This window comes from Cervus elaphus, chromosome 7 (assembly GCF_910594005.1).
Source record: "Cervus elaphus chromosome 7, mCerEla1.1, whole genome shotgun sequence".
NCBI classification, from domain to species: domain Eukaryota; kingdom Metazoa; phylum Chordata; class Mammalia; order Artiodactyla; family Cervidae; genus Cervus; species Cervus elaphus.
The window spans coordinates 44424840-44448030 of NC_057821.1; the positions used below are offsets into that span (position 1 = coordinate 44424840).

The window sequence follows — 23191 nt, forward strand, 5'->3', positions numbered from 1 at the left end:
GTCCTCACTTTATACCCTAACCAGCTAATTAAGAAGGGAACCTTGGGTGCGAGGCCTCTGCCTTTTAAGTGCCTCCTACAGCTTTCCCAAAATAGCCTTTGTTTATCCTTCCTGAAGGTGTTTGCCCTGGACCTTGCTGTGAAGGAACCGGGGGAAATTTTCTGTTTTTATGAGTTATCATATTCATGGTCAAGTCCAAAGGTGGGGCGGAAAGTGAATTTTGGTTACAGCAGAGGAGAAAAATACTAACTGTAGATCTCCTGTGTCAAGTGAAAGATGTCTATTTTAATCAGGATTTTATAACAAAAGAAATATGTGTAAGCAAGCCAAGTCTCTCTCTTTAAGGATTCATGCCAAGACTCTGTCCCATCCCTCTCCTGCCTCCTGAGTGAGAGGTGGCTTCAGGGCCACTGATGACTCATTGGGACTATACTGTCTGTCTGCTCCTGTGACTCTTAAGGAAAGCTGTGTGCAGAGAGGGGAGCGGGATGTCAGCAGCAGGCAGTCAGCTGCGGGGCCCTGGAGCCCAGTGGCCCACGTATAAGCAGGAGGCCTTGGGGGGCCTCCATGGATACCACTGCAGGGGCTCTTGGGACAGAAGTTTTATTTATTTATTTATTTATTTATTTTGGTTGTGCAGAGTCTTCGTTGTTACACACAGGCTTTCTCTTACGGCTTTTCTCTTATGGGCTTCCCTTGTATTTCAGTCGGTAAAGAATCTGCCTGCCTTGCAGGAGACCTGGGTTCGATCCCCGGGTTGGGAAGATCCCCTGGAGAAGGAAATGGCAACCCACTCCAGTATCCTCGCCTGGAGAATCTCATGGACAGAGGAGCCTGGTGGGCTGCAGTCCGTGGGGTCACAAAGAGTTGGGCACGCCTGAACGACCAACACTTACTTGCTTACTTACTTACTTCTCTTGTGGTGAGCAGGGGCTTCTCTTCGTTGTGAATCATGGGCTTCTCACTGCATTGGTTTCTCTTGAGGAACACAGGCTCTAGGCTTCCCAGCTTCAGGGGTTGCAGCACACAGGCTTGGTAGTCCTAATGCATGGGCTTAGTTTCTCTGAGGCATGCGGAATCTTCCCAGATCAAGGATCTAACCCAGGTCCCCTGCATTGGCAGGTGGATTCTTATCCACTGTACCACCAGGGAAGTCCAGGATGGAAGTTTCTGAAGGTTGCATGGCATCTTGGCATATCACTAAACATTTTCATCTGGAAGGAAATTGACTAGTAGCTTATACAGTTTACATCATGGGTCTTTAAGGATATACAGACCAGCACCAGAAGAACAACTTCCAAAAGTTTTGAGTAGTCAGAACCCAGTCCTCCCACCAATGAACCAGAATTATTCCCTAATCCCAAGGTAAAGAGATAATACGAGAGTGAAAATATAAAGCCTGGGTGGAGGCTATGGCCATCCCACCCTGAACACGCCCGATCTCGTCTGATCTCGGAAGTTGAGCAGAGTTGGGCCTGGTTAGTACTTGGATGGGAGAAAGCCGGAGTGGAATCCCAGATCTGACACACACGGGCTATTTTCTTCGACAGTTAGCCTCTCTGAGGCTCAGTTTCCACAAGGACCCGGGGAAAAGCTCCTTAGTTATGATGGAAGTCAGTGAGACGAAGATTGCAAAGCCCCCCACACAGCGCCTGGCCAAGAGCAGGTGAGCCGATGACTTTAGTATATCCTGGAAATATTTATACAGCGTCTCTTATGGACCAGGCCGTGTTCTGGATGCTGGCAATACAGTCATGAACCATACAGGCCCTGAACGCATATCCTTAAATTCCAACTGGGGGAGAAACACAACAAATTAGGATTTGGGTTGAAATGAAATCAACATTTTGGACTGTCTCATTGCTTCCCAGGAGCACCACTTTCTGTGGCTTTGCCCTGCAGGTCAGCGGAGCTGCTACCGCAGCAATGGGACTGCCTGCCTTTTGCCCGACGAGGAGGTCGTAGCAGTTTCCCAGCGTCTCAGTGGGTGTCTTTCATGCCAGGATCCCCATTAAATAAACGAGAGCAATTCAGGGGCCTATGATAATAACTGGACCAACACCAGCCCAGGACTTAATTCTCTACAACTCTCCTCTGCCTCTTCTGCCATCTCCGCAAGCTCCCTGTCTTTCACTTTTTCTTTCAAATCTATCTTTGGTACCCAGGCCCCTAAGAGCGCAGCTCAACAATTACTAGCTCCCTTTTTGCCCTTGACATTTGTTCTGAATTATTTTGCGCGTATCAATATGAAAAGGCAGGAGGCGGTCACATGATGAATTGTCCCTGACTCTAGTCTGCTTGCGTCCCTAACCGAGGTCCAGATTCCACCACCTCCTCCTCATCTCCCCCTGTCCCAAAGGTGAAAATGTGAGCTCAAATGATGTGTCTGATATCTGCTTCCCTTTTGTTACTAGTCAGTTTTCTAGGAAAATCTTCTGTCAAGCAGTGACCAGTTTCCGAGTCACTGGGAAGGGGTGGGAAGGGGTGGAAAGGGTTCCCTCAGGTTTATATCCATCTCAGTTGCATTTTTCATATAGACTTTTGTTTCTGTTCCCCATTCACCTATGACCTATTTCTTCAACTTCATTTCTTCATTTCTTCAACTCTCACCTAGCTTAGTCATTTAGAATGTTTAAACATAATTAGTTGCTACCATGGGGACAGACAGCAAATATAACCAGGGCATAATAGTCACTTGGAGGGATATTCAATAAGGAGGGTGGCGTATTATTTTACCAAGGCTGCCATAACCAAGTGCTGCAGAGGGCTGGGTTAAAGACGGGAATGGGTGGTCTGGCAGTCCTGGAGTCGAGACCCCGAGGCCAAGACGTCTGCAGGGTGGTTGAAGGAGAGACTGCTGTCCTTGGTCTGTGGATGGCGGCCTTCTCACCGCGTCCTGCAGGCCATCACTCTGCGGGCTCAGGCCTGATGTCTCTGTGCGTCCTGGTCCCCTCTCTTATCAGGACATGCGTCACTGGGCTAAGACTTTGTTGTTGTTCAGCCACTCAGTCGTGTCCGACTCTTTGCGACCCCATGGGCTGCAGCACGCCAGGTTTCCCTGTCCTCCGCGGTCTCCCTGAGTTTGCTCAAACTCACGTCCATTGAGTCAGTGATGCCATCCAACCATCTCCTCCTCTGCTGCCCTCTTCTCCTCCTGCCCTCAATCCCGCCCAGCATCAGGGTCTCTTCCAATGAGTCGTCTCTTTGCATCAGGTGGGTTAGGACCCTAACAATCCTGTCGTACTTTAGTTACCTCTTTAAAGCCTTATCTCTAAATACAGCTTCAGTCTCAGAGAAGAAGTAATACCGTGTAACGCCCGTTTTATGTGGAATCTAAAAAGAAATGATACAAATGAAGTTAATTACAAAACAGAGACTCACAGACTTAGAGAACAAACTTATGGTTGCCAGGGGGAAGGGATAGTTAGGGAGTTTGGGAAGTGTGTTCATATACACACTGCTATATTCAAAATGGATAATCAACAAGGACCCAGTGCATAGCCCATGGAAGTCTACTCAGTGTCATGTGGCAGCCTGGATTGGGGAGGGTTTAGGGGAGCATGGATAAATGGATGTGTGTGGCTGAGATCCTTCGCTATTCACCTGAAACTACCACAACATAGTTAATCGGCTATATACCTCAGTATAAAATAAAAAGTTTAGAGTTGAGAAAAAAGCATAATAAATACCATCCCATTCTGACGAATGGGGAGAGGTAGGGCTTCAGCATGTGAATTTGGAGGGGACACAATTCAGCCTTTAACATGTAGATTCTTACTTTCATTCAGATAACACATTCAGAAATTATTACACATCAGCTCAGGCACCTTGTCTGGCATTGGACAAGGTCTGGTCCAAAGCTTCCTACAGCCCAGGCAGACCTCCCATCACTGCCGGCATCCAGGAGGCTTCCTCCAAAGCTCTGTCCTCTTTGGAGCTGCTGCAGTAGTCCAGCCCATGCTCATCACTGACTCGACATCCCCATCACCTTCGTGACAGGGCTAAGAGGTACAGCCCTGTCTTCTCTCCTTGTTCCCTGGGTGCCAGACTTGTCTCTTCAGACAAACGAGATCGCGATGGAGCAAAGTTGAGAGTGTGGTTCACAAAGGAAATTCCCAGTTAGGAAATCAAGGGCCCTATGATATCAGATTCTCCCCAAAAAGAGGCCATTATTCAGACTATGAAACACGTGGGCAGAGAAGGCTGCCTTAGTCACCTCTTACTGTCTTCATCTCCTCCTACTCCCAAGTCGTCTTCCCTCCCCACTCTCCTCATCCGCATCTGAGGACATTGCCACGCCTGATATCTGGAACATCCTCTCTTTACCCACCCTCCCTCCAACCCGCTCACTGAATTTAAACAAGACCCTCGAATTATATCTCCTCTTATATACTCTTCCTTCATCTTTAGAAAAGTAGTTATCCTTCAGGACCATTACTTGGCTTCTACTTGTCCGCATCTCATCTCTCACTACACACACTGACACTCAGGGAGGCTAAGAAGCTTTTTCAAGTTTATACAGCTCTTGGGGGGATGGATTAATGCTCAGGTTGGTCTCTCACTCCTTATCATGATAGCCTGCTCCTAATCACATGCTTCAGGTACCTGGGTTTTCTCACTAGACTCATTGGACCTTTGATGAGCAGAAACTGAGACACCAGAAAAATGAGACTATTCATACCATTATCAGAGCTTGCATATAGCTCAATGTTGCTTTAGAAATTGCTCTTTAATCTTTTTTTTGTTTCTTTGTTTGGCTGTGATGGTCTTAGTTGCCTCATGTGATCAAGCTCCCTGACCAGGAATTGAACCTGGGGGCCTCGTGCTTTTTAGGAGCTCAGAGTCTCAGCCACTGGACCACCAGGCAAGTACCTGTTTATTCTTTACTCAATAGAAATTCTTGGACGTTACCGGTGAAATAGTTATATAAGAACTATTGTTAAATGGCATTTTGTCTCTTAAAAGAAAATAATACCAAATGTTTCAGTGAGTTGCAAAGAAAAAGTTCAGTCTCACACCTGAGATTAAGGAGAGTTAAACTGCCACGATCCCATCTCCTTTCACTCACTTTAGAAATCAAGGCAACAGAGTTTCATATGCAAAGTTCAGTTTACAAAGACAATTTCAAAGAAACACATTTTTTTTTAAACAAAGACCTGGAAAGCATAGAGAAAATGATTACGCTGAGACTAAGAAATGGTTCGGAAAAGGAACACACAGCAGAGAAATGTGAGAAGCATAAAGAGTAATCCATTTAACCCTCTCTTCCAAGATCTCCTGGTGTTTGTGTAACTTCAGCCCAAGCATCAGTAACAGTCAAGTTGATTTATGGCGGTGAAAGATATTTTTTTTTCCGTGAGAATGCTGATGATGGAAGTCCAGTATTAGGAAGACAGAAGTCTGTGTACAAACCCAGAGTGGTGGGCTGGACAATGTCCAAGAGGTGAATGCCCACAGCCTTGGTGAGGGCAGAGGTAACCAACAGAACTTGGGTGTATTTTTGTTCTCCTTCAGTAATTTGCAAATATACATCCTTTGTAACAGATTTCTTTTGTGTTAATCCCACAAGGAAATTGCTTCCACTGATTTTGATAGATGTGTTTGTAGATAAATGATGCAGAATATGATTTCTTTGGAACGCTGGACAAACTCAGTTCTGTAGATTGACCAAAACGTCTATTTGGTAAGTCCAATTCAGAAAGTCAAGTGCAGTAGCTGGGGATTCTGGAATGAGGTCACAGCTGGTCCAAGAGGGTGTGAGCTGCTCTGAATCTTGGTTGTCAGAAGACTCAAGTGCATTCACTAATATCTACAGGAACCATTTCTCAAAAGGTGGGCCAACAAAACATTAAAAGTGCTAATGATTCTAAGGTTGTAGGACTGTCTCCTGCACAGGAATATGGTTACTCTAAAGATACTTGTGCACACTGACTCTTTACAATTACCCAAAGAGAAATAAGAAAACATCTGTAAACATGCTCACCTCCCTCAACCCCACCCACTTTGAATTATGCCCAGGTTAAACATAAACACTTTGGGGGTGGGGAACCAAAACTGTCTCAGGTGGATAGTTGGAACTTCTGTGTGTCTACTTCTAAAGGGTGAATCCTTTTTGTTCCCTGTTTTACCTTCCTTCACTATTTAACTCTTGCCCCCTCGGTTTAGTCCAAAATGATAGCCATTTCTGCCAGATGTTTCCCTCAACAGTGGGGTAAGATTCTTTCTGCCAGAAAGCCAGATCCATACCTTGCTCCACCCTGACTCAGAACTCAGCCCAGATTTCACATTGCCCTGGAACATTCCCACGCCAGCACCCAGCTGTCCCAGCTCTCTTGAGCCAATGTTGGATCTTCCATCTTTACTGGGTGCATCTTGAACCCTCTCTCAACTGTGCTTTTTGCTTTAACAAACACATAATTCTAAATCCATCCTCCTCACCACTTCATTTTCTTGCAAAGCATTCATTCAAATGACTAAATCATAGGGCTTTCCCCCAAATATTTGTGCATGAAGTCATGCTTAAAATCCTGATAAGCAAACAGGTGGACCTGAGCGAGTTGAAACAAAAGTTTGTGGAGGCATTTCCACAGTTCATTCCAAAATTTCCTTTGTAATCCTGGGGCTGTCAGTTACACCCTCCTGGTTCTGTGGAAGCCCTGTGTCTTTCCCCCTCAACTCCCAGAATTTCTCATCCTCAGGATCATTAAGGAAAAGATTTCTGGTGTCTCTGCCCTTCATTCCGTGCGGAGGAACCTGTAGGACATCCTCCTCTCTGATCCTCCCTCTGCCTTGTTCTGAGAGCCAAGAAACCTTCAGAAATTTGGAAATGTTGCCTCAAATACACACTCCTCTCCCTCATCCCAGCCGAAACCTCTGGATTTCCCCTGATGACATAATTTCCCTCGTCATTCTCAAGGTGCCTCACTCCCCACACACCCTTTCCCCAGAACCTTAGATCTGGGGCCATTGTTTGCAGCTCCTTGTGAACTTTCAGCCTTTCTCCGTTAATACCTCTCCCCTTCCTTGTCAGTTTCACATACCTACCAAGCTCCTCATACCCATTCATTCTCAGCTGTCTTCCTCATTGCTTGGACGCCTCACCACCATCATTACATTATAAAAAAAGCCCCTGGGACCCACGTGGGGCACTCATGCCGCAGAGGGTTATCCCTGTGAGTAGCTGAGCTGTAGTAATTCAACACTTGGAACTTTGCGGCGTGTATGCTGTGTCTTTTGATTTCCAAATCGTTTTGAGGGCAGACTTTGCTTGCTCTATCTAGGTCTTATGAAGATGATATGTGAAACATGGCCCAGCTGGTTGACAATCATGTGGTTTTCTTTTTACGTTTCCATTTATTACATCCTCAGTTTTCGATGCGTGAAGATAGCCACTTCTCTCTTTGAGGTGTTTCCCAAAAGTAGATTTCAAAAACTGTTCTACCAATAAATTTCAAGAAATACTGAGTACTCCACAATCTAGTAACAATTCATGAGTAAATGGACAATTAAATCACCCCCAATATTTCATATAAATATCACTGAGTAGAATCCTAGAGCATAACTCTGTATGATGTCTCTGGTTGCTTCATTAGGAGAAATTTCTAGAAGTAAAACATGGGGTCAAAGTCTTTGTTTATAGCTCTTGACACATATTGACAACTTGCTCTCAAGAGTGGTTGTAACCATTTACCCTCCACCAGCACTATATGAGTGTCTCACCACACCCTTTTTTTCTACACAATCTTTTAAACAAATCTTTGCAGAGCAACCAGCCCAGATTGGAGGAGAAAATCCTAGGATACTAGGAGGGTAGTTTAAGTCCAGGTGAGGATTTGCTAGCCTGCTTTGAAAGGACAAAGAGTTAAAAAAAAAAAAAAAAAAATCCTTGGCTATGTGATAAAGGCAATTAGTGCTATAAAAAAATAAAAGCAATCAGAAATTCCAGGGGATCAGGGGGCAAACGACTGTAAAAGACATATAATCATAAAACATTCCCTGGTTTTGCAGGGAATGATACTTACATGGTCATAACGATGTAATGATTTAACTTTAAAAGTGATATAATTGCAAGGGTAGGAGAGGAGAAGAAAGCGTATTGTAAGAGGGCTGAAATTATATTTGTCACAGCAGAGATCAATAACTGAGGTATAAAAATAAAAACAGGGAAAGCAATTTAAGCTTATTGCTCAGAGATATGAACATAAATATGAGAAGAAATAAAGAGTTAAGTACTTGCCTTCAAAGAGTGGGACTTGGAAGAGGGCTGGGAAAACAAACAGCATGTTGATTTGAATTGCCTTGCTGTGTGTGTTCAGTCCTGTCCACCTCTTTGCGACCCTTTGGACTGTAGCCCACCAGGCTCCTGTCACCATGGAATTTTTCAGGCAAGAATACTGGAGTCATTTGCCATTTCCTCCTCTAAGGGATCTTCCAGACCCGGGGATCAAAGCTGCATCTCCTGTGTCTCCTTGCATTGTAGGCAGATTCTTTACCATTGGGGAAGCCCTTGATTTTAATTATGAGGCCTTTTTAACCAGGAGCATTTTAACTTTCATAAAATGTGTTTTAAAAGTATTCTAACATGTTGAGATGATTGGAAATCTTTATCAATTTTTAAATTTTTTATTACTTTGAATTAATATCTTTATAAGTCAGAATTTCGTATTTCTTTTGTAATGTGTCTGCTCATGTACTTATTTAGCAACAGATGTTACTGGTTTTCTTACTGATTTTTAAGAACTTTTAATATATTTGTTTACACATTTTCTAGGAAATGTTTTACCCAGCTTATTGTTTCTTTTGTATTTTGTTTCTGCTGTTGGACAACATGTCACCAAATATATTAATGTTTACATTTTTGTATAGAAATTTCCAATTTAATTTATATTTTCCTTATTTCTAAGTGTTTGATTCTTTATCTTAGGTGGTGTAGAAGTAAAGAATCCACCTGCCAATGCAGGAGATGCAAGAGATGTGGGTTCAATCTCTAGGTTAGGAAGATCCCCTGGGGCAACCCGATCCAGTATTCTTGCCTGGAAAATTCCACTGGCAGAGTAGCCTGGGGGGCCACAGTCCATGGGGTCACAAAGAGTTGGACACAACGGAGCATCCATGAGTTGTTGTTCTGGTTCTTTTCTTGATAGCTTATTCTTTGTTTTTTGTTTTGTTTTGTTTTGTTTTTGATAAATACTTATGGAACTTACTATGTGCCAGGCATTATTGTAAGGTCTGATTCAATCAATGGTATATGAGAGAGAGGAGGCTCTTAATTATTTCTCCCCAAACAGCTAATCTTTCTATGGTATTTACCACAAATATCATCCCTTTTCCATAGATTTGAAATATATTTCCAACAGTTTATTTTGTTTCAGATCTATTTTTTTCCATTAAAATCATACTATCCTACTTAATATTACTTTGTAATATAGTTTATATGTGAGAGCAATTTCTTCCCATCACTTTAATTTTTTAAAAAAATTCTTAGCCAATTTACCCACTTAATGTCTAGCTAGTCTTTTGATATTTTAAATGTCAAAATAAGTTCCATTGGAATTGTGACCAGAACTTTCTTAAGCCGACAAATTTAATTAAGAAACATTTACTCAGGGCTACCCTAGTGGTCCAGTGGTTAAGAATCTGTCTTGCAAAGTGAGGGATGTGGGTTCGATCCCTGGTCAGGGAACTAAGATCCCACATCCAGCAGAGCAACTGAGCGTGGGCTCTGAGAGCCACAACTGGAGAATCCATGCAGCCTCCATGAAATATTCTGCATGATGCAATTAAGACTGATGTTGCAAAATAAATGCATTTTTTAAAAAAGAAACATTTACTCTTCACAATGCTAGTTGGTCTCAGTAGTTAAATTTCAGTTCAATTCAGTCACTCAGTCGTGTCCGACTCTTTGCGACCCCATGAACCGCAGCATGCCAGGCCTCCCTGTCCATCACCAACTCCCGGAGTTTACTCAAACTCATGTCCATCAAGTTGATGCCATCCAGCCATCTCATTCTCTGTCATCCCCTTCTCCTCCTGCCCCCAATCCCTCCCAGCATCAGGGTCTTTTCAAATGAGTCAACTCTTCACATGAGGTGGCCAAAGTATTGGAGTTTCAACTTCAGCATCAGTCCTTCCAAAGAACACCCAGGACTGATTTCCTCTAGGATGGACTGGTTGGATCTCCTTGCAGTCCAAGGGACTCTCAAGAGTCTTCTCCAACACCACAGTTCAAAAGTATCAATTCTTTAGTGCTCAGCCTTCTTCACAGTCCGACTCTCATATCCATACATGACCACTGGAAAAACCATAGCCTTGACTAGACGGACTTTTGTTGGCAAAGTAATGTCTCTGCTTTTTAATACGCTGTCTAGGTTGGTCGTAACTTTCCTTCCAAGGAGTAAGTGTCTTTTAATTTCATGGCTGCAATCACCATCTGTAGTGATTTTGGAGCCCAAAAAATTAAAGTCTGACATTGTTTCCACTGTCTCCCCATCTATTTCCCATGAAGTGATGGGACCAGATGCTGTGATCTTAGTTTTCTGAATGTTGAGCTTTAAGCCAACTTTTTCACGCTCCTCTTTCACTTTCATCAAGAGGCTTTTTATTTCCTCTTCACTTTCTGCCATAAGAGTGGTGTCATCTGCATTTCTGAGGTTATTGTTATTTCTCACAGCAATCTTGATTCCAGCTTTTGCTTCTTCCAGCCCAGCGTTTCTCATGATGTACTCTGCATATAAGTTAAATAAGCAGGGTGACAATATACAGCCTTGATGTACTCCTTTTCCTATATGGAACCAGTCTGTTGGTCCATGTCCAGTTCTAACTGTGGCTTCCTGACCTGCATACAGGTTTCTCAAGAGGCAGGTCAGGTGGTCTGGTATTCCCATCTCCTTCAGAATTTTCCACAGTTTATTGTGATCCACACAGTCAAAGGCTTTGGCATAGTCAATATAGCAGAAATAGATGTTTTTCTGGAACTCTCTTGCTTTTTTGATGATCCAGAGGATGTTGACAATTTGATCTCTGGTTCCTCTGCCTTTTCTAAAACCAGCTTGAACATCTGGAAGTTCACGGTTCATGTATTGCTGAAGCCTGGCTTGGAGAATTTTGAGCATTACTTTACTAGCATGTGAGATGAGTGCAATTGTGTGGTAGTTTGAGCATTCTTTGGCATTACCTTTCTTTGGGATTGGAATGAAAACTGATCTTTTCCAATCCTGTGGCCACTGTTGAGTTTTTCAAATTTGCTGACATATTGAGTGCAGCACTTTCACAGCATCATCTTTCAGGATTTGAAATAGCTCAACTAGAATTCTATCACCTCCACTAGCTTTGTTCGTAGTGATGCTTTCTAAGGCCCACTTGACTTCACATTTCAGGATGTCTGGCTCTAGGTGAGTGATCACACCATCATGATTATCTGGGTCGTAAGGAGCTTTTTTGTATAGCTCTTCTGTGTATTCTTGCCACCTCTTCTTAATATCTTCTACTTCTGTTAGGTCCATACCATTTCTGTCCTTTATCGAACCCATCTTTGCATGAAATGTTCCCTTGGTACCTCTAAGTTTCTTGAAGAGATCTCTAGTCTTTCCCATTCTGTTGTTTTCCTCTATTTCTTTGCATTGATTGCTGAGGAAGGCTTTCTTATCTCTCCTTGCTATTCTTTGGAACTCTGCATTCAAATGGGAATATCTTTCCTTTTCTCCTTTGCTTTTCACTTCTCTTCTTTTCACAGCTATTTGTAAGGCTTCCTCAGGCAACCGTTTTGCCTTTTTGCATTTCTTTTCCATGGGGATGGTCTTGATCCCTGTCTCCTGTACAATGTCATGAACCTCCGTCCATAGTTCATCAGGCACTCTGTCTATCAGATCTAGTCCCTTAAATCTATTTCTCACTTCCACTGTATAGTCATAAGGGATTTGATTTAGGTCAAACCTGAATGGTCTAGTGTTTTTCCCTACTTTCTTCAATTTAGGTCTGAATTTGGCAATAAGGAGTTCGTGATCTGAGCCACAGTCAGCTCCCGGTCTTGTTTTTGCTGACTGTATAGAGCTTCTCCGTCTTCGGCTGCAAAGAATATAATCAATCTGATTTCAGTGTTGACTATCTGGTGATGTCCATGTGTAGAGTCTTCTCTTGTGTTGTTGGAAGAGGGTATTTTCTATGACCAGTGCGTTCTCTTGGCAAACTATCTTTCTAATTATTTAAATCTTATTTTAAAACTCTAAGCTGCTAAAATTTTTGAGTTGCTAATGAACTCCAACTCTTGAGTTTGAACAAACTCCAAGAGATAGTGAAGAACAGCGAAACCTGGCCTGCTGCAGACCATGAGATTGCAAAGAGTCAGACATGAATTAGTGACTGAACAACAACAGTGAACTCACACAATGACTCTGAGAATATTTCAGTTGGTGCATAGGTTTTCTGCCATTTTATTTATGCCATTTGTTAATAATGCTGGGCTTTCCCAGTGGCTTAGATGGTAAAGAACTTGCCTGCAATGCAGGAGACCCAGGTTCAATCCTTGTCAGGAAGATCCGCTGGAGAAGGGAATGACTTCCCACTCCAGTATTCTTGCCTGGAGAATCCCAAGACAGAGGAGCCTGGGTCGCAGGGTCGCACACGACCGAACGATAACACAAATAATGTTACCTCCACTACTTCAGGAATCATATCTCATTTCTATTTAATGATCTAAGGCATTAGCTAGTATTTACTGAGCCATATTAAATAGAGGGATACTGAATACACAATTTGGACGACTGTAGAAAACCAAATGTTAAAAATTGCTATTTACCCAAGCCATATCATCAACATCAAACAAATTGCAGGAAAACAAAGTTAATCTGAGATTTTATTTAAAATTATCATTATAATTTTATCACTAACATTTTTAGTAGTCAATTTAAAATTTGACACTATGATTTAAAGGCTGATAATTCCGCAGCCCTGCTAGACATTAAATTAGTCCTGTGGGCATCACACTGCACATTGATGATAATAAATAAATGCTCGCTTTCAGCAAAATTGGCAGAGGAGAGAAATTTTCTGGCTAGTTATACAAGAATAGTCACTGCTTATAGGCACCACCAAACTTTCCTTCGTCTCTGACAGTAGCAAAGTCAGTTTCCTTTTCTCTAACTCCTAGCCTTGGAGATTTGATTGATGGTGACTTAGTTTCACTAAATCAATGGCACCAACTTAGGCTGTGTACACGGCTAGAGTAACAGCTTTTGAAATACTTTCAGAATCATACTTGAAATTTTCACTTTCACTTTTACTATATTTCTAGTAGGCTTTACATTCAAGTAAGTCATCTGACAAAAATTTGTCCTAGAGCTTTGAACCTAAAAATGGGAAAATGGAATGTAATCAATTTTCAAGATAACAGAATAATCAATCTCTGATTTTTCTCTCTGCATCTCAGCTTCTATTGCCTATAAAGAAATTGCTACAGTCTTTTCTGGAGTGTAGTGATAGGAGTGTTTTTTATAACAGGAATCATGTAAGAAGTGTTTGCACTCAAGTTTTACCAGTTTGATTATTTCTTGAGTAGGCTCCAACGAACAAACTACTTTCCCAGAATTAGAACACCAAACAAGCACTTGGTGGCTAGTACATCCCACTGGGCGGGTGGGTGTGGTTATTGGTTATTTGTAACCTGCAGCACTGACACTTTACTTGGTTCAAGCAGCCTTTTTATACATAATAGTTACATTCCTACTTTTTTAAAATATAGGAAGCCCATTCCAAAATCTCTTATCACCATGAAGTTCATCTTTGATTAAAGAATAGGAAGAGTCTTGTCGTCTTTCTTCTTGGGTAGGTAATTCTGTTAAAATACACTGTGTAGAATTAGTTTTCCAAACACAGCTGAGGGGTATGAATAAGAGAGTGTGTGCCCATGATTTCGAAGTCAATTATAGCCTTCATCGTGTTTGCCCATCAAGGATAATAATTACCTTTACTGATTTTCCATTCATCAGATTCGTTATCTGTGTCCTCAAATCTCTTATTCAGCACATAAAAGAGAAACATAACTAATTCGCTAGGAATCCACCATGTTGTCAAATTTAAAAGGACTTCCGGTGGGTTCTACATGTCTCAGTGACTGAGATACAAGATATAGAAATAGCATATTTAAAAAATTCAGTGAACTTTTGCTGACAGTAAATGGAATTTAGGAAAATATTTCTTAGTGATATACATACTAAGAGTGGATTTTGTATCTAGGATTCATAGATTGTACAAATCTGAATAATCCTTCGTTTTCAATTCCTGAAAAGGATTACCAGTCCACAGCAAACATTTTGACAAGTTTTAGAGTAAAATTTTTACCTTTGAAAACTCAGAGATATGAAGGACTATCTTCTTACAGTATTCTTGTGAATACATTTTCTAAAGGTATGTTAGCAACATCAACTGAGGCTTAGCTCCTCATTTTTCTCTTACCTTCTTCTCTCTTAGTCTTCACTGTGTCATTTTAAATCATCAACATTATTGTTGGCCACAAGTTTTGAGAGTTACCTCCCTGTGGAAATTTAAGGCAGTAATGTTGACATTCTGCTGTTAACTCATCCTCACAAGAGATGAAAAATTCCCAAGCATCATACTTTCCTGAAATATCCCCAGCTGACGCAAAGTTAAATAACTAAAAATTCAATACGGTTCTTAAAGATGATTTTATTCCATGAGGTGAGTACTAGCAATGCAAACAATCCTATGAAGACTACTAGCAATTTGTAGTCTAATTCCATTGTTCTTATGCTGTTATCTATTGTTTTTATAGACCTCCACTGGTGCAGAATGGATATCATCATGTCACAGACTCAGGTAAACCACAGCCAGCATCACTTGGTGAAGGATGGAGCTCATGCGGAGAAAATCCGCAGTTTCCTCTCCACCCTTGTGGCATCCTGGGGAGGGTGGATGCTCTCCCTGGTCACAGCCGCATGCACCCTGGGACTGTGTCCCAGGAGAGGGACTCCGTGCCTTGTTACTCTCTCTTTGACGTAGGGGTGCCTATTTTGAGTTCCGATGACAAGCAGTTTCAATTCACACCAACTTTTTAGGGGAGTGCAGGAAAACACTAGTTTCTAAGCACCCGGGTGAGAGAAATTTAGGCACAGATCCCCTCCTTAGCACATGTACGTGTGTGCTAAGTCACGTCAGTCGTGTCTGACTCTTTGCAACCGCATGAACTTTAGCCCACCAGGCTCCTCTATCCGTGGGCTTCTTGAGGCCAGAATACTGAAGTGGATTGCCATTTCCTCCTCCAGGGAATCTTCCCAACCCAGTGACTGAACTTGTGTCGCTTATCTCTCCAGTATTAGTAGGCAGATACTTTATTTACTATAAAGTAGTATACTTTATAGTATAGGCAGATATTTTAGCACACCTTAGCACACACCTGCTAACAATGTCTGGTTCACTCATGAATTTCTGCTTATCTCCACAGATATGATGTCCTCCCTAAAGTTATTTAACAAACATTTCCTCTCAATTCTTATGTTAGACTAAACCGTAAAAAAGGTTGACATTTGCTCATTTTGTCATACAAATGAGAATCTCATAGGAGTTAGCCCAATGTTAACTGTGAATCATCTCTGACTAGATGTGACGATCATTTACATAATCAAATAATTTTCTGGTCGGGCCAGATCTCAGGATGCCAGAAATCCAGCTGAAGCAGGTATTTATCTAATCAGGCTTCAAAATTCAAAATCAAAGAAAAACACACCAGCAGATCTTGGTCAATCATAAGGCAAAACTGATGCTCAGAGCATTTCTATGCTCAGCCTCATAGTACTAATGCTGATTTTAATAAGAAAAATCTTTGCTGTTTAGCTATCAAATATTCATTAGCAATTTGAATAACTCACGCTTGTGCTTTTGTTTTATGGGAATATTTGTCCAGAATGATTTTGAAATGGTTTTCTGAGCTTTACTATTTTTTTCCTCATTAGATACATTTATGTAATATGCTAACCTATTTCTCTCATTAAGTCATTCTTGAATTCAGAATAAATTTGGCTTGGGTGCAGTGGGTGGGCATCTAAGGTGCTGTTATATTTAGATTGTAATTTTTAACATTTTAAAGATTTCTGTAGTTGTATTCAAAGATGAAGTTGGTATTCACTTCAGGAATTTTGAGTTATTTATTCAGCTTTTCAGCACAGTCATTTCATCATCATAAGATGAATGTGATAGTTTTTTAATTTAAGTGCAGAAATGATCTGCACTGTGAAAAATGTGAAAATCTGTAAAGCTGTCCAGCTTAATATCCATTTTATAAACATGATTTTTTGAGAACTTTTCACATTTTTTCCATAGTATTAGAGTTATCAGATTTCTTAATTATTAAGACTATTTTGGTCAACATGTTTATCTAGGAAATTTGTCATTTTAAAAGATGTTCTAAATCTTAGATGTTTTTGATATCTGTTATCTTTTCTCATATCAAATACTTCGGTTGTGTGTATGCCTTTCCCCTTGGTTGTGTTTTACAAAGATGTGTACATTTTATGTGCTGCATGTTCCTTTCCAAAGAAATATCATCTTTCTGATTTTTTTTTAATCATGGCTGAGTCCTTCTGTTAATCTACTTTTGCATATTTTATTATTCTCTTTGCAAGATTCTTAGATTAAATTCTTGCTTCGTCTTCTTTTTTTTAAGCATTTATTTATGTATTTGGCTGCGCCAGCTCTAAGTTGTGACACATGGATTCTTTTAGCTGCAGCATGTGGGATCTAGTTACCCCAAACAAAGATCGAACCTGGGCCTCCGGCGTTGAGAGCTCAAAGTCTTAGCCACTGGGCCATCAGGGAAGTCCCTCTTACTTCCTTTTTTCTTATTTAATAATAAAAACCCTTCATGGCTGAGCTTTGGCCTCGGGGCAAGGTCCACCGCTTCTTGGGGTTTATTAATATAATCTAGTTTGGCTTGCAGATAAACCAGCAGGCTATTCTAATGAGAAAGGTGATCTGACAGGGCAAGTTCCAGGTTCTAGTGGAACACTCAGAATGGGAGCTCACCCAGATCTGCTAGAGGGTGAGTGACAACAGCTTGGAGAGGTGATCAAGAAGCAAACCATAAAGGGTGATGTTCTGGAGTCTGGGCAATGGAATGTCAATGGGGTTTTATGTTTAAGCATGACATCGTCATTTTTTGAAATGATTGTTTTACTTTAAAAACTTTTGAATGATTACTTTGATGTCCCTGTTGAGAAAGATGACTTTGGAAGACGACTTTGATCTCCCCAGGAAGAACAGACTTGATGGAAACAAGACAAGAGGCAAAGGAACCAGTTTGGAGACTGCTTGAGGTAGAAAGTCAGATGAGAAATGGTGGTCCCCTCCGTGAGCAAAGCAGTGGTGAGCGTGGAAGGAAGCAGATGGTTGAGATGTGTTTAGAAGGTGGAAAAACAGAACTTGGAGAGTGATGAATTGGGAGTGTGGGGTGAGAGGAGAGGGAAGAATGATGCCCAGGTTTTAGCCTTTGACTTTGAGGCTGTAGGGCCCTTCTCTGAGTCAAGGATGCAAGAGCAAAAACCAAGTCAGATGAAGAAAAAGGTTGCCTTGGGATACTCTGACTTTTATTATTATTTATTAATATAAATTGTTCTTTTGTCCCATTTAGTGCTGTTTACTTTGACCTCTATTTTATCTAAGAAATAATTTTTCTGTCCTTTGGTGTGTTCACATGTGTGTAAGTACCTGAAAGTAAACAAAATTTTTTCTTGTCTCATAAAAATACAGAACTTATCCTTCTTGCTCACTTCTTTTTTCTATCTACCAATCTATCCTTTTCTATCTATATTCCAATTAGGGTTAATAAAATCTCAGGTAATGTGCCTAAATTGTTGCTATGGTGTTATTTTGTATTATGCCTTTCACTTATTTTATCTTGCTCATTTTCTCATTCTTCTGCTAGAATATAAACTCTAAGAAGAAAGAGCTCACACTTTTATTTGATTTTTGTCTGTTTAATTTACTGCTCTAATCTGTGTAGAACAGCGTCTACATTATTTGAGTGATCTGCCAAATTATTTGTGGAAAAAATAATTATTTTTCTGTTATGTATCTTTTCTTTCTCTTTTCTGACAGCTGCATTCAGCTCTTAAATCACTAGTTTCACTATTCCTTGCTAATCTGCTCCTTACACAATTCAAGTTCCAATGTTATTCAGTGCTTGGTTGCCTACGGTATGAGTTGAAGCATTTTTTTTCCTCTCAAAGAAAGTGGGGGAGCATATTTTCTGATCCCCACCAGAGTGACGACATACCGAGTGTAGTTTGGTCACAATCCTGTAAGTTGCTCCATTGTCTTCGGCATTTAGGGGTTTGAAGAAATATTCTGAGGTTACTGGGACTTAATTTCTTTTTTGTAAATTTATTTTACTGAAGTAGAGTTGATTTACAAGGTTCTGTTAGCCTCTGCGTGCATGCTCAGTCACTTCAGTCGTGTCCAGCTCTCTGTGACCCCATGGACGGTAGCCCACCAGGCTGCTCCGCCCATGGGATTCTCCAGGCGAGAATACTGGAGTGGGTTGCCATGCCCTCCTCCAGGGGATCTTCCTGACCCAGGGATGGAACCCGTGTCTCCTGAGTCTCCTGCATTGCAGACTGATTCTTTACCACTGAGCCACCTGGGAAGCCCTGTGTTAGCTTCTACTGTACAGCAAAGTGATTCAGTTACTTTTATATATATATTCTTTTTCATATTCTTTTCCACTGTGGTTTACTACAGGATATTGACTACAGTCAATAGTCAATACTGTATCAATAGCACCTTGTTGTTTATCCCTTCCTTATATAGTAGTTTGCTGGATTTCATTTCTTTTTATGTGACCTCTTTGTTTTTCTTCTTGGATACAATTTGGGTATTTTTCTTTATCTCTTAAATTTAAAATTATTGGTTCCTAGAGGACAAGTTCATTCGTGTTTGCATATCTGGCAGAGCGTGTGGCTTCTGGTAGGGGTGGGGTGAATATTGGATAAACACGTACATGAATAAAGACATAAATTATGTTTGGGTAAACTTAAAACCACACCACCATTTCTCTTCCTGACTATCAATCTCAAGTTCAACTGACATTGATACAACTTAAAAGTTAGGCATGCTACCTTATCTTCTTGTAGAATTACCAAGACCAGAAAGTTCTGGAAAGTTCACCACTATTGGAATTCAAATCAAATTAGCCCCTCTTTCAATACCTTTACTAGCTAACAAACTTTAGAGTCTTGCTCAAAATGCTTAACATTTTACCTTAGAGTGTTGACATGATAAGAGGCAGAAATGGAACCTAATTTTTAATTTATTTTATGATTTGGGTGAAACAAAAGTATTGTCAATGGCACAAATTATGTGTGAAATGAAAATATCTTTCTCCTGTTTTCCTTTTTGATCCTTCCCTTGGCTGCCCCAAAGTTGGTTTCTGTAGTAGATATAGGATCCCACTGGAATCAGCATATATTTACACAATATATCAGGAACATTTATGTTACCACCAGGTCTTAGGAGCAAGTGAGATGGAGAACAAAGCAAACTGAATCCAAGTCAACCAGTACCTAACAGGTGTATTGATCTAGCCTAACATAAATGCAGAAAGCCGAAAGGATATTTTAGTTGCATACTTATATATACACAATTAAACACATGCAAATGAATTTTTAAAGACTTTTTTGATGTGGACAATTTTTAAACTCTTTGTTGAATATGTTCCAATATTGCTTCTGTTTTATGTTTTGGTCTTTGGGCAGCAAGGCATGAGAGATCTTAGCTCACAAAACAAGGATTGAACCTGCACCCCCTGCAATGGAAGGCAAAGTCTGAACCACGGGAACTATCAGGAAAATCCTTAAACACGTGTAAATTTAAAATGCATTTCTGTCAGTCACCTAAGAGTGCATGCATTTTAGACAATATGATAATCTCTTTGGAAATTCAGAAGACAGAAGTTGCAAGTATGACTTCATCAGCAACACCTTGAGTTTGGAGAGATATCCATCAAAGGAATGTGATCCACGTATATAGTGTGATTCTTGATTTTACTTGTTTTATTGACTGCAGAAAGGCCTATGTCATTTATTGCTTTCATCATGTAAGACTGCAATGCTCCTACTAAAGGTATTTATCACTGGTCTATTCATTTTATCAAATGGTGAAAAGACTGTTGATAGTCAGTTGACTAGGTTTTGTTGAGGATGACTCAACAAAGAAACATCTTTTGCTTTGTTTCATTTTAATATCCTTTGAGTTACATGTGAGTATTGTGACGTATAGTTTATCAGTATCCTTCTAATTAACTTTAGAGGCATAGCAGCAAGGGTAGGTCTCCCCTAACTATGGCTTTTTGCTGGCATGTGCCTTTCATCAGTCCAGCATCCCTTTATTTTGCATTTGCAGTAATTTTAGAGACATCTGCCCTCAGATTCATGCTAACCTTTCAGTCTCAGGAAACATGGCTTGATCTATGTTACACCAGTTAAACAGAAAATACTTGCTGGATTTCATTCTGCATTTGAACGATATTATAAGCAATGATGGTATGGATAACCTGTTGGTATGTACAGATATGCCAGGAGCCACTGGAAATTCGTGCTTAGTGACCACTGGACTTATAGAACACAGCAGTAATTGACCTCATCCTTTCATTCCAAATCTTAGAGAGGGAATCTTCTGAAAGAAACCCTTTAAAGGGGTGTTATCTTTTAAAGAACATTTTTATGATGTGTCAAAAAGAGTATTTTTATGGTAAAATGAAATCTGGACATAGAGGAGACTAAATGAGTTCCTGATGAACAGTTGAAAAGTTTGCTTAGATGTAGGCAGGAACAGGCATTCCCTATGTAATACAACATGAAACTTCTTCAAAACTCAATCTTATCCAAAATGTTTTCCATGTAACATGACAACTTTTAGCAATGCTGAAAGTTTCTATTCATTGATAATGGCAAGAAACCCAGAAATTTGGGATTATTTGAGCTAAGAGTTGAAGTGAGCTGAGCCTGAAAATACTTCTCCAAGTCAACTACCTGCAAAACTTTTAGCTGTATTCACTGCTGGCAGCTGCCATAAACACCTGTATCTTTTGTACCAATACACAAAAAGAATGCTGTATATCTCTTATGATTTGGATGAAGCAAAAGTGTTGTCAATGACACAAATTATGTGTGAAATGAAAATATCTATCTTCTGTTTTCCTTTTTCATTCTTGCCTTGGCTGCCTCAAAGTTAGTTTCGGTCGTAAGTATAGAATTCCATCAGAATCAGCCACAATCATTTATATTTACACAGTAAGACTAAAAGTCATATTGACAAAATTCCAGGGTCAAGTCTAATTTACAAAAGAAAACAAAAGCAGAGAATACCAAGCAAAACATACAAAAATACCTGCACTACCTTTATCCAACTTAAGCCGCTGACAACAAATGTGGCACAGTAGTATTTCCAACACTCAACATCTGTGAAGTTGATTTATCTTGTATACTTCTGAGGAATCTTGTTCAGTAGGAGTGGGAAGGTAAAGCACATTTTTTAATGTCAAAAATGCTCTTGAATTTTAATTTTACTTTATGAATTATAACCTCTTACCTTCTACACATGCATACATGTATATGTGTATGTACAGGCACACATATTCTGAAAAGGTACAGAAGATTGCTTCATGGAAGAATTTTAGCCTTCCCTTGACCTCTGGTAATTTCCTTGCTTCGCCCACAGGCAAGCCTGGTTCTGGCAGTCCCTACTGTCTGATGGAGGAAGGTCCCAAGAAGGCCATAATCAGCCATGGTCGTAATCAGCAATAGGAATTTGCTTGTCGTAAGTCACAGTGAAATAAACAATAGCACACCCAAGTGCTTACCAAATCTTGCAAATAAGGACTCTGGCTTTACCAGCTGTTGCCAAACTTTTCAATGCCTCTCCTTCACTCCAGGAGGCACCCAGTCATAAATTTATGAAACAAACTTCCTGACCGTTTCCGAAACCAATTTCTTACCTCTGGTGAAGGACAATTTGCAAAAGAGCTGTATTGCTGGTCTCAGATTAGCCATGCTTTCTCAGTGGCTCTCACGCCATTAACTCTGTCTTGTCTCTAAATGCACATTATTCGAGAGCCCCTAATAGGAATGTGTCATTATATATCATTGGGGAGACATTCATTACATATCTCTGAAAATCTGCTTTCTGGAACTTAACCAATCAGTCAGTATTAAGCTCATGTTCATGTCAAGCATTTGAAGCGCAAAGCACTTTACAATCCCTATAATGTAGCTCTTCCAAGTAGAAGGTTTGAACCATTCTTAGAGGGGACGTGTGATATGCTGCCAAAAAGAAGACCAACTCAAGCTCACGTGATATTTTATTCATGGAAAAAAAAGAACATACACCTCAACATTCAGTCTAATACACAGTAAACGGAACCTTTGCTAGATCGGCAGCAGCAGCAGAAATAGAAACTCAGAAATGCAGGATCTGGGGCTCTATCCAAGACCCGCCAGGTCAGAATCTGTCTTTTAACTAACCTTTCAGGTGATATGTAAGAACACTAAGGTTTGATAAAGAGGTCGTAGGCTAACTTTGACTCATTCATGTCTAACCTTTTTAATATTTGTGCTAAATAATAAAATGACTGTGGTTTTCCCTGATGGTTCAGCAGGAAAGAATCCTTCTGCAGTGCAGGAGACTTGGGTTTGATCCCTGGGTCAGGAAGATCTCCTGGAGAAGGAAATGGCAACCCATTCCAGTATTCTTGCCTGGAGAGTTCCATGGACAGAGGAGCCTGACCAGCAACCGTCCATGAGGTTGCAAAGAGTCAGACATGGCTTAGAGACTAAACAACTACAACAACAAGAAGACTGTAGCACCACTGTTTAAAAAAATATTAAAGTTAGAGAATTAAACTTGAGCTCCAAAAATTCATCTATCACCATGTTATAAAAGATGTGCCTTTTTCACTTTCCTGTGCAGGTATGCTAGCTGTACCACCTAGCTGTGACTTCAAATAGTAACAGCAATGGTGTGAATAAAGTTGATTTGTCGCAGCTAACTTTGGTTTAAAAAACCTGGTGCAACAGAAAGCCGTAAACCTTACACATGTGGTTTTCAGAAAATTCCACAGGCTAACTGAAATAAGCTACACCCGGTGACTCTCCTGAAGTTTAATGACATATACTAAAATTAAAATTATCTC

The 23191-nt window shown here is 40.5% G+C and overlaps 1 long non-coding RNA gene across 1 annotated transcript; it reads left to right on the forward strand.

Moving 5' to 3' along the window:
- Nucleotides 1-1519: 1519 nt before the first annotated feature.
- Nucleotides 1520-21819, forward strand: LOC122697685. The gene is made up of 3 exons (XR_006342149.1): nucleotides 1520-1666; nucleotides 14786-14829; nucleotides 21721-21819. It is a non-coding gene; the product is annotated as an uncharacterized LOC122697685 (long non-coding RNA).
- Nucleotides 21820-23191: the final 1372 nt, after the last annotated feature.